The 20,557-nt window shown below is 35.8% G+C and overlaps 1 protein-coding gene and 1 non-coding gene across 2 annotated transcripts in view; one reads left to right on the forward strand and one right to left on the reverse strand.

Moving 5' to 3' along the window:
• SPATA16 (spermatogenesis associated 16) overlaps positions 1-20,557 on the reverse strand; it is a 218,916-nt gene that overhangs the window by 146,667 nt on the left and 51,692 nt on the right. The gene's annotated exons all lie outside the window — the stretch shown is intronic.
• Positions 887-990, forward strand: LOC123827592. The gene has a single exon (XR_006787256.1). It is a non-coding gene; the product is annotated as a U6 spliceosomal RNA (small nuclear RNA).

Genomic DNA, 20,557 nt, shown 5'->3' on the forward strand with positions numbered 1-20,557 from the left:
TTTGGTTGAGAATTAGCTATGTTCTGTTTTAAAATGTATTCTTCTTCTTACTTTTATTAAAAAAAACTATAAGCTAAACAGAGAATCTAGAATCTAGATGTTTAACATCCCTACTTTGAATGGGACATTACCTAATTATATTATCTTTTGCTGATATCCTGTCAATTCTGAGAACCCACATTATCTTTGAAACTCTTTTACAATTTGATGGGTGAAAAATGTTACTTCATTCCTGTGGTCAATAAATATTTATTGAGTGTTTACCACTAACTACCAGACAAAAATTACTGACTTTAATTTAATGTGTATTAGATAAAACTTTTCATAAATTTCAGCAATTTTGCTCTGTGTATATTCCTTTCTATTTCTTGTTTTGTCTATTATGTTAATCTTCTTCTTATTAGTAATAAGAGCTCTTTAGATATATGACCTGTTTTCTGTCTTCCTGTAACAACTACATACATGTGATCAAATGTAAGAATACCTCTCAAATTTTAAAAGATTCAACTGTTATTCAGATAAGGACCTTCAGAGTACATATTATAAAACACTTTTTTTCAATTTTTTTGAAAAACAAAACAGCAAACACTATTGAGGGAAGATAAAACATAAAAGACCTCAGTCAATGCTAACTTTGGCTGCTTCATAAAAAACATAAAATTGGATATGAAAGAGACAAACATTTAATGCTGATTCAGTAATTACTCCAAATTACTACCTTACCATTGTCAATGTGGTTGTAAACAGACCTTAAATTATAATTTAAGAAAATATTGTAGTTTGAACATGGATGCTTGAGATAGCATCTCTGCTCTTCTACCAATCTGATCCCACAGGATCCAGAAATACCTAAACAGAGAGTTAAAAAAAAAGGGGTTTTTTTTTGGTGCTTGCTTTGGCAGAACATATATTAAAACTGGAACAATACAGAGATCAGTCTGGCCCCTGTGCAAAAATGACACTCAAATTTGTGATGCGTTCCATATTTTAAAAATTTTTTCTTGGATGGCATAGCTCTTTCTAAACCCAAATCAGTAGGAAACAAATAAGTAGAAATTGTGTAAGTTTTATTTGTTATTATGTCACAGTATTAAATTCTAGACCTTCTTAATTAATTTTATCTCCTAAATAAAATCAAGATTATTTTTTTCATGTCTTAAACACCCAAACCTCCTGAACTCTTCATGTAAAATTTTATAGAAAGAAATGAACAAATAAAAAAAGAAGCCGCACATTGTACATATTCCTTGCCCCTTCCTGTCTGTGTTCTTCTTTAATGTGGTGGAGAAGACAAGTTCCTTTCTCAGGCACACTTACTGCTGGCCGAATGTGGGCCACTTAGGGAGCAGTCAAGGGTTTGCTACCATGAGGACACTGAGACCCTACATAGCAAGAGGAAGCCAACCTTCAGATTTGATTATATTAAAGGCTATGTCTATGAACACCGAACTAAGTGAAGGATAATTGCCTTATTCTGTAATGTCTGCAATATTTTCTACTTCTATGAGATTCAAGGCCAGAAAAGAAATAAAAATAATCAATCTTAACATACTAAAGTGAGGACTTCATGAAACCAAACTGTAAGACAGTGTTGAAAGACAAAGATAATTTTTCAATTCACGTTAAAATGGAAAAGAGGCAGCCTGCTGGGTAGACTTTATATGTATTAGTGGTAATCTTGTTTTATCAATCAAGTATTATAAGACAGAGAAGTTTCTTGATTTTATCAAATATTACTTTATTTGTTTTTGCCAAAGGGTACATCTTTGAAACAAACTTTGCCATAAGGAAAATCTTTATAGAATGTGTTGAACTTAAAGGTAAGTGTAGACAAAATACTGACAAAAGGATTGTAAAAACAGTGCAGATATTTCATTAAATTTTAAAATTTCTCTGCAGACATTTTTAAAGACTAAGTTAATTCTCCAGAAGATGAAGGATTTTAATGTGGTATAAATGTGTTTGATTGTCAAACAATGATTTTAAGTTGTATTTGTCTAAAACTACATACCAAGTCTTTGATGAAATAAGTTGTGGAGATAAAGACATAGAAACTTTTAAACTACATACGTGATACAGTATATCAGTGAGAAGAATTTGAATTAGGAAAGATAATATTAGGTGTTCATTTTTTTATTTCAAAATGAAGCCTAAAATATTTTTGAAGGATTCATGGACAAATGAAAAGCATTATGTTAAAGGGAAAATGCAGTGAAACCTTTATAGGTGTAGTTGTTTTGAGGAGAAACTAGATAGTAAATGGAATTTCAATAGTATATTTAGTAGAATTGCCGATTTGGTAATTTTTCTCTAAAAACAAAAGCTTTCAGATTAATTTATGATTTCTGCCATCATGCTTTCTAATTCACTAGTCTTTTGTTTTTTCTGCTGACTTTGGTATTATATTTTTTCTTTTGCCTCATTCTTTTTTTAGGGTTATTTTTTTTCTGTAGATCTTCAACTAATATCTTTAGTTGAATACTTAACTCATTTCTTTTAGTTTTTCTTATAAGTTAATTGTATGCTTCTGTGTTTTACTGAAGAAAATATTCATAGGTTTTATTTCCATCTCTTTTGCCAAAAACTATTTAAGAAGGTATGGGCTTACTATTTATTCTTTAAAACTTTACTACCTGTTTTTATTAGTTGCTTGTAAGACTAGACATTTTTTGAATATTTACTAGTCAATAATATTTCATCACTTATGGATTATTTGCTGCTTATTAATTTCCATTTCCCAAATGTTAAAGGAATTAACATTTTATAAATATGTATAAAAGGAGAGGCATTAGTAGTGAAATTAGTGGATGAAATAGCACTGAAAGCCCCAGAAATGAGTCTTTGAATAAAATTGGATACTGCTGCATTCTAGCTGCAAAAAGCCTGTGTCTCTGTGTCTCTGGGCATGCAATAGATACAGGTAATAATTTAATTTTTTATTATCTGTTCTTCCTTGGAACTTTTTTTTTGCTTTGTTTTTTGGATTTTCTTTTTTGAAATTTAATCTGGTGTTTGGCAGATCTTTGCAGTTCTCTTACTTTTATGTGGCTTAATGTATATGGTAGGATGAGAATTAGGCACAACAGCTAACCACCATTCTTACCCATAAATGTTTTAATGTGATGTTTAAAATTTCTTTTTAGATACCAGATTCCATGTTCAGATGGAAAAGGTCTCATAAGTAGTAGTTTTCAATTATAATAAATATCTTTTTATATTCTCTTAACGGAATGGAAAGAAGCTCTATACTGTAGAATAACTCCCATTGGTTTTTAGTTTTCTATCATCTTCTTGCATGAAAGAGGAATGAATCAGAGACCTCACTACTTGTAACTTTCTACATGGTGCCACATAGATCGACTAAAGTGTCTCCATGGGAGAGACAGAGTATGTGAAGCTAAGAGATGCAGAGAATTATGTTCACACATCAGTGGACTTAAAAGTACCATCAGGGTTTCAGAAGCAATGCTTTTCAGCCAAGTAGACTATGATGTGACCTCCATTAAATTTATGGGAATTGAAGAAATGAGGTTACTCCCTGGGTGACAAGCTGTTGAATGACAGTAAAAAGTAATTAATCACTCCCACTCCTATTTGTTAAAATGGTTGTGCTTCAGTCCCCCCCCCCACACACACACACAAAGAAGCCTTCAAACAGAGGTGTGGCCACAGTGGGTTCATTCCTGTGTTTCACCTTGATATGACCATCCAGTAATTTTCTTATTTTCTGAAGCATGTAGATGATACACATTAACCTTCAGGTTTTTTTCCAGGATACCCCTAAACTCCAGCTATCTGATGTGCAAAGCAGATTAGATATGTGGCAGGAGTGAAATGAATTAATAGAATAAATCTTTCTTCTTGTCCCTGAATATCAGGTCATAAAGGTAGTGATTTTAAAATAAAGATAATGTTAATCACATGCTTATTTTAAGGTAGTTATTCATATTATAAAGTAACTATGTTATCCCATACAAACTTAGCTCATGTACTATAACAGCTAGCTTTCACTGAGTGTTGATATGTGTTTGGCATTGTGCTAAGCCCTTTAAGTATAGTATCCCATTAGATATCATCCTTTAGATGGTATCTTCTTAAATATCATTACTTCCAATTCAGAGATGTGGAAATTGGTTTAAGAGAGGCTAGTAACTTGTCAGATAATAATTTCTAGAGCTAAGATTCAAAACCGGATCTGGGTCTCATCCCTGCTTAGACTTTATGTTCTTCAGATAGTGTGCTCCTCAGCGGGCCATTAGTGTTCGTCACCGTCAAATCCTAGAAGGATCAATGTGAATCAAAACAGCTATTGCCAACAGCTTTTTGGTTTCTTATTTATGACCACTCTATTCACATTCATATACTGATTGGTCTATAGCTATATATCTACATCTAGATTTATATTTATATCTATATATCTAATAACTTTTTATATCTCACTGGACTATCATTAAGAAAATAATAAGATAGATAGAATAGGCAGGAAGAAAGAGAGATAGGCAACATTTATTGAGCAATGAGGTAAGGAGCTTTTACATACACAAATCATTTAATTTCTGCATTCACCCACTTTATACACAGAGAGTTGACTAATTCAAGAAGCAGAGGAGGCTAGAACATGTAGAAATGGAGAGAATGGCTAAATAGTGACTCTGAATGAGAAAAAGAACATGTGGTGGAGGTGCTAGAGTGGGGAAGGGAGCATAGTTCTTGTCAGAACACAGGTGTGCTTGTCCGGTGACCAGTGATGAAGGCCTCGGCTAGGTGCACTGACCAGCCTGGTGGGTGATGACCATCAGCCAGAACCACCATTTCCTTAGGCTGGGGAGTTTCTGGTCCACTCCCTCCCTCATCTGCTTGGCTGATCAACAGGAAAAGTAAAATGAATGTTTTGAGGGTTTTTGATAATAATTGGGATTTTGTGGGATCTTTTGTCTTAATATATAAACTGCAGATTTATTTTCCAATTAATAGTCATGTTATTTAAATGTTTTTCAGAGCTTAGATTTGTTTAGGTAGGAAAAGCTGGCTGTTTGGGAGGGTATGTTTTCTTTGGAAATGTTTGGGAAAGCAAACCAAGACAAGTCAGATATCAAAAAATTAAATGCTTTTAACAGGACATATTTTTCAAGAACTTAAGAATTAAGGGCAATAAAACACCAATAATCCACAACCCATTGCCCTATGATACATCACTTGATTTTACTCCCATTCACCTGATTTCTCTTTCAGTTATTGTGGGTATTGATAGCAGCATTAATTATTTTAGAGCAAACTCCTATGGAGTAGTACATAAGTCAGCAATTGCTATGAAGCCACAGCAAAACAAACTACTCCCAAACTCTCTGGCACACACCGATGTGCAATTATTTCTTACCCACGTAACTGCAGGTTGTCTAAGTTTCGCAATCTGGGTTACGTTTGGCTAGGCTTGGGTCTAAGGGTCTAAGATGATAATTAACTCTAGTTTAACTAGGACTTATAACAGCAGCTTCTGAAACATTTTTTTTTTTCTCATAGAAAAGGCAGTAGCCTTGTTCACTTCAGATCCACTAACATTCCCATTGTTCAAAGCAAGTCACAAGGCCAAGCCCAAGTCAAGGGCTGAGAGAGTGGCCAGGGCGAGGAGGTAAGTAATAAATACTAGGACTTGATGAGGGTGTGGAGTAAAGAATTGAGACCAATAACTTAATATGGTTCAAGCAGAGAAACAGATCTATTTCTCTAAGAATTTCTTTTCCAAATTCCTCCACCCACAGTGGTGTGAAGGTGGACAGTGTGGGTTACGACCCGAGATAAAAATCTGGATGTCTACTGTTATTGTCCTTTCAGTACCACCGGTTCCCTCAGGATGGAAACAGTTCTGAAACTGTATGTTCTGCAGCATGTTGAGGTGTTATATCAAAAAATTTCTCAGAGCAAATAAGCCTGTGATACGCTTGACTGTAGGGCTACTAAAACTTTGCAACATACTAATGCATATTGTAGATATCATAGGAGATCATCTGGTACACAATATTTCACAGACTTGTTTGACCACAGAATCTTGTTTGTGCAACCAATTCTTTTTTTAAAGAACACCTTGAGGGCTGAGTGTTTTGTGTAATCCATTTTGGAAAATGCTGTCCTAAGGCAAATTCCATGTTTCTTACCTCTTAGTTATAACTGTATTATAATACAATTATAATTGAATTATAATATAATAATACAATTGTATTATTGACATGAGCTGGTTCAATTTATAGGTTACCTGTGTTACTTTTGAATCAGTCAAATCCAGGCATGTCTCACTGTTTTTTAAAATGCCTCTTTTAAACATTTCAGAGATATTTAATGTGCATATTTAAAGTGAACAGGAATTTAATGCTTGCAGATGCCAAGAAATGTCTATTTCTAGTCCCAGAAAGAATGGAGTTCTGGGGTCATTTAATCCACACTTTCATCAGGAATAAAATTCTGGTTAGCAAAAAAAAATTTTAAATTAGCAATGCCAATGGATATTTATCTTCTTGAAATGCATGTTTAAATTAACACCTTGATGTTATGCTACAGAGAATAACACCTTTTTAAAAAGAAACACCCATGAGGCTGGGACAGTTTTAGCTTGGTAGAAAATAGTTTTTATACCTAAAATTTTTATGGAATGTTATAAATCTGAAAAAAACACATCATTTTAAACAGCTGAGATTTTATAGCCACCCAGGGATAATAAAATGTCTGAAGAATATATTATATGATGTAGATGAGAGGAATATATTAGTCAATATTGTGACTTTTTAAGAGTTTGCTGTTAAAAATAGGATAAGGGAAAATTATTCACTAATCTTTCAGGGAAATGTCAGTGTGTTTTTGCATAGTTATTATCAGTGTATTCTAAGGTTCAAAGAAAGACCATGTGGGGTTGACTGTTCTGGCAGCCATGAGCCCAGGCCCTCCACCATGGCAGGGCCGTGCACGGTCCTGATTATAAAAGGCGGCAAGCTCTTTGGAATCTTTAAAAGGAGTTTCTGAAGAGCAGCTGAAGACTTAATTCTGTATTGCTAAAAATGTTGAAATGGGGATTCGGAATTGATATAACACTCCTATACATTATCTTATTTTCTCCTCACTAAAGCTTTAAGATGCAGGTCAAGTGGGCACTGACGCCCATTTTGTGGGTAATAAAACTGGGATTTGAACAGAATTAGTGACCTGTCCAAGGTCACACCGTTCATAAACTGCAGAGCAGGAAATGAAAAATATTTCTTCTGGTTTCAAGTTTGGTGCTTTCCCCATATCTTTGAACACTTCTTCTGAAATGTTTTGTTCACAAGGTTTGTTTTCTGATTCCAACTATATAGTTGATATTACAAATTAGATTTCATCCTCTCTCATGAGTTTAGTTGAAAAATGGTAGAAGGGGTGGGAGATCTTTTTTTTAAAGTATTGTTTTTCAAATTTAAATATTTTAGGAGAAAGAGGTATATAAGCAATGATAAGAGGATCTGAATTCTGGGAAGGGAATTTAAGGCAATATTTATGGATCTATGCAGACAAAAATAAGTTTTTATAGTACATGCAGGTCATTTCTCCATACAAGAATAAAACTTTAAAGCACAATCATTGAAGTTTCAATGTAAAAGAAGGCATGCTGTTTCTAAGAGCTGGTGCTGAGACATAACAGAAAGAAGTACTTTTGCTAGAAAACTAATCAGGATTTTAAGGGATGTGAGAACAGGTGATAACTTACTTTGATGGCTCTATGTTCAAGTACACAAGAAGGAAACGATTACTTTCTCTCTTACCAACTAATACTGTCATATCAGAGTCTCCTAAAGGCTCTGTAAAAATGTTTTTCATTTCTGAAAGAAAGGGGAAGATTTCACCCAGACAAATAGAAACTAAGTTTCTATACTGACTATTGCTTAAGAAATACAGGTTTAACATGAAGACATCACTTTCCATCTCCTGTTTGCCTATATGCTGCTAACAACAGTAGCTCCTAGGAGAAAATGCATCAAAGAAAAAAATATTTCTACTTCAATATTCCAGCTAGTCAGATGTGAGAGGAGAAAACTCAAGAGGAAATGTGATGATGGTCACACCTCCATAGTGGATTATACTATAATGTATCTTAAACTTGATAGTGATATTTCTTATAGTCATAATACTAATTATTTATTGAACATTTACATGTGCCACGAATTGTGCAAAGCTCTTTACTTATATTACCATATGAGAAAGGTACTAATACCATTTTCACTTCATAGATGATAGGACTTAGGCTTAGGAAACCTAAATAACTTCCCCAAGGTCACAAAGCTATAGTGAACAACGAGCTTGCATCAGACTCACATAGCTCAGAGCTCAGAGGGCATTCTCTTAACCGTTGCATTTGTAAATGCTCTGGTAGTTAAACATTGGCTATTACAGCACTAGTTCTAATACTACTTGCTCCCAGACAAGAAATGTACAGATCTTTCTATAGGAACCTACCCCCTATCGGTCATGGCTATTGGCTCACAAATTGACCCCTGTGCACAAAGGGCAAGGAGAGGCTGAAGAAAGACACAGACCACTCTATGAGGTTTCTTGGACGACCACAGGATGAGTAGATCTCCGCATCCACCCTCTAGTATCTTGAAACTTTGAAGGCTTTAAGAGCGCTCAGTCATATATTCAGTCCATACAGTTTCAACAACACATTAATTTCTCAGGATTGCACCCTCGAACAGTTCCAAATGTGGGAATAGCGGGTGTAAAGGACAGGGGAGGTGGTGGTGGGCCTCTGATTGCCTGGGTCCAGCTCTGAAGTCAACAGGTGGTCGCATCTTCTTGATGACCTCCTTCAACATGGTCAAGGTAAAATGACAAATGTATTGAGGAAAAAAGAGCTAAACACATGATGTTTTTAGGATAGGGAATTTCTTGGATAAAAACCTACAAATTTGTTAAATATATTTGAAGAGCGAATCAACTAAAAACATGCATTAATTCTGATGTTAGTTGCTGCCATCTCATATTTACTGTGAACCATACCAGAGTGATCCTGACTATATAAATCATTTCAACACTGAAAATAATATTCAACATAGCACGGATGCCTGATGGCCAGAAAAGAGAAGTGATATCAAGTATCCACTTTAACTCGTCAACTTCCCAGTTGTCAGATTTGCATATTATCTTAGTCACTTTTTACTGCCAAGAAGTGATGTCAGAACAAGCCAGATGAATGACAATTGCTTCTCCCCTAATTATATTGCAGATCTTCCTCCGGCTCCCAGCGAGCCCTGATGCCATGTCACTTTCCATGAACACCCAATGAGCAGCTGCAGACCCTTTCCAGTGTCCAACCTTTCCCACTGTCTTCCACTCTTGTCTTTGGTGATGACAAACAAAAGGAATTTGGTCTGCTCATAAGTGGAAGAAAGCATTCCCATCATTGTTTTCTGTCCATTATGGTTACACTAATTACAAGAACTTGGAAAGGGTTTCAGTATATATTCATTTTGTGATTCTTATCGGCATGCGCTACCTGAAAGTGTCTATTGTTAATGTCACCCTGAAAATGCTTTAGTTTGTTAAGAAATTTCTCTGGGTGCCAAACTTTATCAAGTTACTGTCTGAAATATAATACTGTCAAAAGGCTGACAGCAAGTTGATACAGACAGTTGATATAGTTCAGGTGCCATTCTCTGTTTTTCCTGGGAGCTTGACAAGTCACAAATATATTATATGCAATCTCATTATGACTTGAAATCACTTCTAGGTTTAAGGAATGCATAGTTGACAATATTATGGTGAACATAAATAAGAAAAACCATGTCCATGATGAGGTTCTCATTTAAAATAAACCCAAACATTTTAAATTAATAAAATAAAACAATCTGCAATCCTCTTCCCCAAAATGAAACTTTCCTTTATAGAGGGTTACAAAAATTTTATTTCTTATTTCCTTACACATTAGGGAAGAAAAAGCAATGATATTATTACATCTTTTCCACATGAATTTCCCCTATCTCCTCTTTATAACCTTTAATTTGTTAACTTTGCCTTTTATTTAATTGTAAATAAAAATGCTTCATTACTTAGTAGTCAGAGTCATCTAAAATAACTGGTGTACACCAATCAGCTAGTTAGTACATATTAGAGCTATTACTCCCAATCAATAACACAAAAATGTAAATTAAAATCACTCATTTTCTTTAACATATTACTAGTTAGTAAAGGAGGCAATTTTCCACCCAGTGCGTAAGTAGCAAAATTTCCTGAACAAAATTGTTCCTGAAATGCTCTTTTACTTGTTCTTAATTTTGAAAATGTGAGATTATTAGTGAGGGCATATGTAAAAGAAAACCAGCTTGTGGGGATTAAAGCTATTATAGGGTTGCCAGATGTAGAAAATAAAAATACCTGACACTTAGTTAAAATTGAATTTTACATAATAAATGTTCAAAATAATTATGTCATGTATTACTTATACTATACCATACCACACCATAGCATGCCACTCATTATCCTAAAGTATCAACAATGTTTATCAGTGTTGAGTCATGGGATTATTTGCAAATTTAGCTTTCCTCCTTTTGATAACCCATCCAGTGTATGGGGTTGTTTGCGACTTGATTTTCTAAAGCAGAAGGAAGGGGACAGAAGTCTTGCATTCTGGCATTGCCGTAAGGTAAGAGATTCCCTAGGCCCAGACCAGGAATCCTTGTACCAGAAGCTGCCAAAGTACCCTTAAGAAAGGGGGAGTCATATGGAAATAGAGTCTTAGAGATCTCTTTCTTTGTTAAAATCATACTTGATGAACAATGGAAGAATCAGTTTTAGGCAATTTCTGATCTTGCTAACCTGTAGACAAATTCTGAATGAAATTCCTGATTTATGAACTTACAAAATGGTACTTCAGAGAGGATAAAAAGCAAGCATCTTAATGTCCTGCCTTCTAGTTAATCTAGAAGCATAAGTATGCTTGACATCCAAAAAATTATCGCAAATTGTGGGGGAGAAGAGACTCATACAAGCTCGGAATAAGATATTTTCTCAGAAAATGTAATGCTGTATCAGGCAGCAGGCCGGTTCTCAGGAGTTCTATTATAAAACTTGAGGAGGAGCCAGAGAGCAACATTCAAACTGCTGTTTCTTAAAGCTATCTTGCGTTTCCATGAGTCATTGTTTAATAACAGTCCTTCATCAAATGTCAAATATCGAAATATCGAAATCTTATCCGGGAATTTCTAGTTTAGAAATATGAGAGAGAAAGAGGATGAGAGAGAGAGAGAAGGAATCTGCAAACACAGTAGCTAACAGATACCTAGCAGTGACCAGGAAAACAACTTTAAAATAGACTTGTATTGTTACTCAAATTAAAAATGCCATCTGACTTGTTTATATTCGATTAACTGCTGGTTCCTCATAGCCAGCCATGCCAGAACTTCCACTACTGCTCTCTTCCTTTGCCAAGTTCCTGATTATGCGTTAAGACTGGAGGGTGTAGGGGATGCTATTTGCCTCCAGCTGATAAGGATTAATAATCGAGACACAGGGACCATTTGGGAGAATAATGAGCTGCTTCCTGGTCTAAATACCAGCTCCAGGCAATGGTTGACCAAACAAATAAAAAAATCATAAAGAGAAAAATGGAGGCATCTGTTGAATCTTGAAAGAAAAATTTGAGAGAAATAAAAGCGTGTTTTATCAAGCAGGTAGTAATGTTATAGAACTCATGCCTTGAAAAAGGGTATAGACCAGAAGCCAACATGACATCAAATCGGAAGGTTGAGACTTAAAGAAGTGATGGAGTAAATGAAAACGCCACCAGAAAAGGGAAAAAATTAACATCTACCAGAATGAACAGGTTGGAAATTTAAGATACATGTAAAATAATTGAATGATAGTTGCCTTCATGTCTTTGGTTAAATTTAAAGGCAATACCGCTAGTACTTACAATTAAGAATGACGTCAGTATTTTGTTTCATATAGATACCACTTATAATGTTAAGTATGTTGTTATTCTAGACTCTTAAGAGTTAATGACTGTTTCTTGAATTTCATCAAAGGTATTTTGGGCATCTATTAAGAAGAGCATATGACTTTTTCACCTTTAGCCCAGGAATGTGGTGGATTGCATAAGTAGAATAATAGCCTATGGCTGAGCCTGTTCTGCTGAACCTACTCTGTTGACTGTGATTTGCTCTGAAAGGCCTTCTACACACCCTCATATAAGCTTAGGTCTCTATTAGGTGGCCCCATAGCACCTTGTACCAACCAAGCCTGCTCCAACATTTGTAGGGCCTGGAGCAAGGATACAAATGAAGGCTCACATTCCATATGGTTAAATATTTTAAAGCTATATATCAAGTTAACACACCATTAAATAAAATATGTTCCATCCTCCTACCTTGACAAATATATCCTCAAAACCACCTGGAAAACTAGGTTCAAATTAAAATTTTCAGGATGTTCAGAGATCTGTCCTAGAATATCACTTTGGAAAGAAGTGGCCCCTGCTTCTTGTTCTCAGTCTGGCTACTCTTCTTTCCTCTTCCACTCCTGCCTTCATCCAGAACTGTGAACATCTTCTTCTATGTGTGTGGGGACACCCAGACCATGCATTCAAACCCCATTCACTACCTCTCAGCATCGTTTGTGCATCCACCAATGGACATACATACAAACTCCAGTTTCAGGAGGCTGGATCTAGAAAAGTCTGCTCTGGCCCTAGAAGTGGGTTTGAACCCTTTGGTCAAGGAATTTTGGTATCCCTGTTACCCAGACAGGGGTCTAGTGAGGGTTGTGGGCCAGATGGGCATGCCCAGGATGCCCCCCAGGTGATCACGGTCTCTCTTTGCCTGATGAGAAGGGGCACAGGTGGAGGAGGGCCAGAGTGGGGTTCTCTGAAACCTAGAGCCAAGGGCAAGGGCAAGGGCTCCTGGGTCTAAGGGTAGCAGTGCCTTGGACCATTCGATCATAACACTTATAATGGTTTATCTTTTTTACTTTATTCATTGCTTTAAACCCTCTAAGGGCAGGGACACACCTGTTCACTTTTGTATTACCAGTGCCTAGTATAGTGCCTAGCATTAAGTAGGTATTTATAAATATTTTGGAGTATAAAATATTCTAGTCATTTAAAAATGAAACTATCTTTTAAGGTATACCTGTGACATTTATAAAACTTATAATGTTTTTGAGCTTAATAAGTACTTCTAATTAAAGTAAAAGTTTTATAGGCTTCAACCCTTTACTACATTGATATAAAACTAGAAACAAATAGCAACATATAAACAAAAGTCATACATATACAAATTGAAAAATCCTTTTAAATGATAATAGAAGGAAATATTTTTTAAATACAGCAAGATATTTAAAATATCTATATTCTAACATTTCAAATATTTAAAAATATTTTAATATTAAATTTACATGTCTGTAATATTCCTAACAACATTCTCTGTAAGCAAAAACCTGGAAATATCAGTACTAATTAGGAAATGGTTATGATATATCAAATAGATGGGATACTATTAAACCCATGAAATTATAGTAATAAAGATTAATAATAATATGAAAAACATGAACAATATAATTTTAAGTGAAACAAGTACAATACAAAATATATACCATATACTTACAAACAAAGTTATTTTTATATATGAACAAGGTAGTGAAAAACAGAAAAATGGTAATAGTTGCAGAAGGTTAGTAGAATTGTGATCCAAATTTTTCTTTTAAAAATAGTTTAATGGTATTATAACAAAGCTTCTGTTAAACATAACAATTAATTTAATAATATTAAATAAAACCACTTAGCAGTGAGTGAATTTTAAATGCCAAACCATATTTCTTAAAACTTAATAACTGCTTTATTCATTCATTTATTCATAATGTAAACAAATGTATATATGCCCATGTACAACTATATACATAAAAAGAAATTTAATATCTTTTTTGTTATTTTGAATTTAAACACATTGTATTGAATTTGAAAAGTTTCCTAATGAGAACTCAAGACTTCTAGCCTGAAGACCCAGATTATATTTCATAAATGTCTTAGATAAAAAGTGCTGTCCTGTAGAAAAGATCTTTTTCATTATTCATTCATTCATTCATCCATCCATTCATCATTTATTTAAGGTGTTTCTTAAGAGCCTCCTGTGTTTCAGGGGCCTGCGCTCGGTGCTGCCAAAGCAGTGAGAATGTGAGAGCTGACTGTAGAAGCTGTTGTGACATGCCAATGGGAGAGAGTATAACAAGAGGACGGAACTTTCAGAAAAGCAAATTTCAGTGAATTCAGGTGAAGCATTTCTTCTGGTCAGAGGTGTTCAAGGATGGACAGACCACCTATGGTGAAGTGAACTCTCTTTTAGACTGCACAGCCCACTGGAGGTGATGGTATTTTAAAAAGTAGATGTGTAATTGGACCAGATGACTTTTGAACTTTGAGGTTCCCTCTATCACGTGCCCAAATCAGAGGCAAGTTCTCCAGAGGAGATCAAAGAGGCAAAATGAGACTCAAACCACAACTGGTTTGGACATAAGGGGAGAGTTTACTTTCAGAGCAATAGTTTACTTCAGGTTGTGACTAGAAATTAGAGGAAACCCTGAAAGAGGCTGTGAAAACACACATCTTGTGTGGCACTTTCTCTCTTCCTCCTGAGGCAGAAGGCCACATAGGATGGTTCCTGCTGATTTATTTCAGCTTAGCTACTGAAATGTTATCTGCGCATAGCTGAGGAAATTAGGACCTAAAGGAAGATAAGGGACAAAACCGGGGCACAGAGGAGGCTGCGGAGTTAACAGCTGAGGTGGAGCATGATTGCCTCTGTCAATGACAGCCATCAGTGAAGAGAAGGACAAAGACCCATTAGTTTCTGCAGCAATCCAGCCAGTGAAGGTACTGAAGAGGGCATTCTCTGTGCTTTCAGGGGATCTGAAGGGGAATGGTGGTGGCAGTTCATGTTGGGAACAGGATAAGCAAGGATGAGGAGCCCTCACCCTCAGGGGTATATTATGGTAAGCCTTGTTGTAATGGAGAGTGAGAAAGGTATTCAAGGGTGAATGATGAGTGGGAGGGAAAATATTGGGACAGCAGGCCAGAGGAAATGGGGAAGTGCCAATCAAATGCAGCAATGTGGCTCCTCCCGGAGTCAGCCCTTTCTGCAGAGCAGGGCAGAAGGCTTGGCTGGGCTTGTGAGACCTGCTCAGAGATTTCTGACCCAGGTCAGACATATATTGTGGATCACACTCCTTGTTTTCCAAATGTACTTTGTATTAAAAAGTCTACTGTTAACAGGTGCTAAAGAACTCTCTCAAAGAAAATGCCAAAATAAAAGTAAAACAAAAGGATGAAATCCAGATTTTAAATAAATAAAAAAAGTGACACACGAGTCAAGGTGCTTCTACAAATATTGTATCATGTCACCTTGAGATCAGCGATAAAGCAACACATGTTCACATTCTCTTTGCAAATGAGGAAACTGAGGCTTAGAGCTCACTGACACTGGGTGGGAAGGAGCCAGTTTTAAAACTCATGTTTTGTGATAGCAATTCCTTAATGCCTTCCACTGAATTGCTGCAGCATTTTACCTGTCAAGGAAAGCTGTAGTTTGTCATGCTCCTTGGCAATCTGTAATTGCTTCTTTTGTCAACATATTCATATTGATAAATTTAACATAGGAGCAATAATTTATTATACAGTACAAGGGTATGGTAAAAGTAGGATAGTGCTTTACCTCAGTTTTTCAGAACCATTAATGGGATAAAAAATTGAGTGGCAAGATTAATTAGCGCATAAGTAGAATATAAATACAATCTAGTTGGCTTTTGAACAGCTCTCTTTTATGAATGAAGTCTGCCCCCTTTCCCTTGGTCCAACATCATAATGTTGGGGGAAAAGTTGCTCAAACAATATGTCTTATTGATATGTATCTACTACCATCACGTCTGCACAGAGAGGATAGAGTCTTTTTCTTCTACTTCTTTTTTCTTCTGACTTAGCTCATATTTATTATTAGCTTGTTTAATATCTTCCTTGTAGCTTTCTTTGCTCTTAAAGAGGAATATATGACTAGGAAAATGTCAGAAAAAGGAGTAGACCCATTAATAAATTCATAACAGTTGATACATCTATTATCAAATGTAATCACTTGTTTATACAATCATTTGTTTCTGTACCTTATTGCAGCCATTCCTTGCTTTCAGAATGGGTTTAATTTAATGTGCAGAAATGAATTTGGCTGTCTTCCACTTCTGAGTAAAGGCCCTCTCTCAGTCACTGTTTTCACAGAATGACATTTCACATCAAGGGAATATTAGCACCTGGTTTTTCCTTCATAATTACTTGCTTGTATCAGGGCCTTAATTAGAAAATTTGCTAATATTTGTTTTCTCATTATGAACTGAGGTCAAGTTGTCTTTTTGCATTAGTAATTTGTTTATTAAATTAGCTAAAAAGTCAACGTGGTTTCATATAGAAGTTTCTGATAAAACAATAACAAGAAATAGAGAAGGCACTAGAGACATACTTAAATGCAATGTATAAATAAATGGAGGTTAAGTTGAACAAGTAATTTTTAAAAAATGGTATTTAAAATGAGAAAACAAAATCTTTTAAGTTAAAACCAATTCATTTTAAAATGATTTTCAAAGTACTAGCCCTGCATTTGAGAAACTGCAGACTAGGTTACTCAATACAGATCCAGCATAAAGATATTGGAGGACCATTTTCCAAGGGTCTCTAGCTTTTTGCACATCTTGCAAACAAGGTGGTAACTGCCTTTTGTTCTGGATTATCTTTTCAAGGAAGTTGGTATATTGAACAACCTTGGAAGAGAGAGGTAGTATCTTCCTCTGGAATAAAAGAGAGGCGTGCTTACTGACCATCATAAGTGACTCACGTTCTGTAAGCTTGAGGTTCGCCTCCTGCAACACAGTCTACAATAAATGCAGGCATCCATCAGACTTCTCCTGTGTCCTCCCCATGGGACTTGGAGCTGAAAGGGGAGCTGATGCAAATGTGATGATGGCTATGCTACTTGCTGTGCCATGAGTAATGAAATCCTTTGTTTGTGACCCAGTAGTCTTCTATTGCCATCTATGAATTCTTGCATCCTGTCCTGCTAGTTTGCAAGGAAGGTAATATCGTACAGCCCTCACGGTCCTTGACAAGCCAGTAGTTCAGAAGGAAGCAGTTTAACACATACGCTGGTCTCTATTAGGCAGAGGGTGCGGCAAGCAGAGTAATGGCTTCCCATACATGTCTAAATCCTACTTCTTGGAACCTGTGAATATACTGGGTTAGCCGAAAAGTCCATTTGGTATTTTTCCATAATATGGCTTTGGTGGCACTTAGCTGTCAAATTCATTCAAAACAATTTTGTTAGATTGTATTGTGACAGCTGTCATATCAGCATGCACTTCAAGAAACTTATCCAAATTGGTGAATTTTTGTGTATTTATTATAATACTGCAACACTTTCGGCATACTATACTTTACTACTTCAGCAAAGGTGAAAGCACAACTGAGATGCAAAAAAAAATTTGTATAGTGTACAGAGAAGGTGCTGTGACTGATAGAACGTGTCAAAAGTGATTTGCAAAGTTTCATGCTAAAGATTTCTTGCTGGATGATGTTCCATGGTCTGGTAGACCAGTTGAACTTGACAGTGATCACAATGAGACATTAATTGAGAACAAATAATGTTATACCACACGGGAGATAGCTGATGTACTCAAAATATCCAAATCAATAAATTATTGGTGAAAATGAAAAATTGTGTCTTTTATTTTATGAAAAAACCATATGGACTTTTTAGCCAATTCAATATTATGTAACATGGCAAGAAAGAATTAAGGTTGCAGATAGAACCAAGGTTGCTAATCAGCTGCCTTTAAAATAAGGAGATTATTCTGGATGACATGGGTGGGATCAATGAAATCATAAGGGCTCTTTGAATGTCATATAGGGAGGCAAAAGAGTCAGTGTCACAGTCAGGGAGAGATTTAAAGATGCTCTACTGTGGATTTGAAGATGGAGAAAAAGGGCCATGAGCTAAGGGATGGAGGCAGCTTCTAAAAGCTGGAAAAGACAAGGAAACAGATTCTCCTCTAGAGGCTCCAGAAGGAACATATCCCTGAAGACACCTGGACTTAGGCCTAGTAAGTCTCATTTACTTAGTGAGACTCCAAGATAATAAATTGTGTTGTTTAAGCCACTACATTTGCGGTTACCTTTTATAGCAACCATAGCACAGTATTCCAGAGGGGGAAATGTTAAACATTTCTGACATGGAAAGTTTTGGGTTTTTTCTTGTAGCACATCTGACTTATGCTTATCCTTTGGACCTCATTATAAATGCTCTACCTTTTCTAAGTAGAGTTCCCTGTTCTCTCTCTCTGAGGTAGCCTTCTCTAGTTATTCCTTATCACAATACTATACATTTTGTAGCACTTTCTACATACTCTAATTAAAACTAGGTTTTGTTGTAATTTTTCTGCAACTAAAACATTACATATATTTTGGGTTAAGATTGATGACTATCTTTGTCTATTGTCTTTTTGGTGAAAGCCCACCCTTCATTCTAAGACTATGTTCTTCCTATATTTTTAATTTAAATTGTCCTTTAAATGAAATTATGTCTGTTAGAAGGCAGTAGTTCCCCTTTTTCTCCTTTAAGTATCTTTTCTTGGTTAATAAAATGTTGGCAACCTGTGTTGATTCCCATTTAAAAAAATGTACTGATTCATGAAATAAAAAAATCTAGGGACCACTGCTCTCGATGCTGTCAAACATCATATGCTGCCACAGCACCTTATGCTTCCCTCACTGGAATACACACCACACTTGATTTTCATTTCTGAGGTAGAAGCTTCATAAAGGGAGAGAACATGAATATTCTGGATTACAACCTCAGAGCTTAACACAGTATCTGGCACAGAGTAGGCATGTGATAAAAATGTGCTGAGTGTCATGAATTAGGAAATAAAAGTTTCCAAGAGGTTAATATGTGCATGATGATACTATAAGTATTAAGATCATATTCTCCATGCAAACACCTCAAGATAAAAACCTTGCAAATTTTATGCATCTGAGACAAAAACAGAGCCATTGCTTTTGCATATAGCATGCTCCCACAATTATATTTATACTCCCAAATCAGTGACCTCAAAAGATGCTGATACTCTTTACACAGATTCTTATGTAGAAAATGTTTTTTAGAGTTTCAATAATGATAAAAAGACTTACCTTCTTATGAGTCAGTACTACTTAAAATTAGTAAATGAGAGCTAGGGAAATGAATTCCATTTCCTGTTCACCTTGGCTACTAGTAAGCACCAAAATACCACCTTATGCTTATTTGGAGGACCAGGGAGCACAGAACAGCTTTTCTGATTCACTCAATTTCCTCTTTCCCATCTTACTTCCTCTGCCCCTTCTCTTTTCAATTTCCTTGTTGACATGTGTTCTTTTGCTCCTATTTTAGCTGTGTTTCTTTGTATAGTAAGCCACTACAACCTTTTGAAAAAAAAAAGAAATTGGAATACTGACTGGCTCAGTGACTGTTGCATTGAGCCCCCAATACATGTTTTCACAATTGCTAGGCTTGTCCTCTACTCCTACCTCTAGATTTTGTCTGATTTTTCTCACAGTAAGAGCAATATCCAAGGGTCGCCCTCCCACTGTGAGGTTTACCTGCTAACCATTTAAATAAGTGAATCATACATATTTAAAGCCAAATACTATTTTGGGCATTGTATTCTCTATATAGCATTTTAAAAAGGAAAGAATTTTGAGCCAATGGGAAATTGTAAGCATATAGTGTGAACACTCAGTAAATGACCATAAAGAACTGACATATATTTTATAGAAGGTGTATGCTAAAATGTAAAAGACAAGTTTCCTTATGAAATGATACTAGAAAAATTAGAAGTAGGCCTAGTTAGATATTTTAAAGGGATTAGAATGAATGTATATCTTTGTCTCCAATTATTTAGGAAGAGTACAAACAGGAAGAATAGGATCTCATATTAGATCAGGAAGTAACACAAATAGAATGAGGCTTTATGAGAGATTTTTTTTCCTTTTAGTATTAAATCCCAGTTTCTGTAAGGTGGAAGTTGGAAGGACAAATCATACAATGAGCTTCAAGACTTCTGGTCAAGATGGAGGAGTAGGTAGATATGCTTTGCTTCCTCACTCAACCAAAAGAAGGATAACAACCAATTTAAAAAAAAAAACAAAAACAACCAGAACTTCCAGAAAATATAACCATATGGAAGTCTGACAACCAAGGAGTTAAAGAAGAAACATTCATCCAGACTGGTAGGAGGGGTGGAAATGGGCAGCAGGGGCAGAGAGGATGCACAGCAAGGTCACCACCTGGTAGACCAGGAAGTCCCACATTTGTGTGTGGATAAGCTGGGAGGAACAACCAGGGAGTGGGTCAGATCACACAACCCAGAGTTCCAGCATGGGAAACTGGAGCCTCAAAATTTCTGGCTCTAAAAACCTGTGGGGGTTGGGCAGTGGGAGAAACTACCAGTCTCATAAGAGAGTCCATTGGAGGGACCCATG

This window comes from Phyllostomus hastatus, unplaced genomic scaffold (assembly GCF_019186645.2).
Source record: "Phyllostomus hastatus isolate PE091 unplaced genomic scaffold, TTU_PhHast_1.1 phas_contig_86, whole genome shotgun sequence".
Lineage (NCBI taxonomy): Eukaryota > Metazoa > Chordata > Mammalia > Chiroptera > Phyllostomidae > Phyllostomus > Phyllostomus hastatus.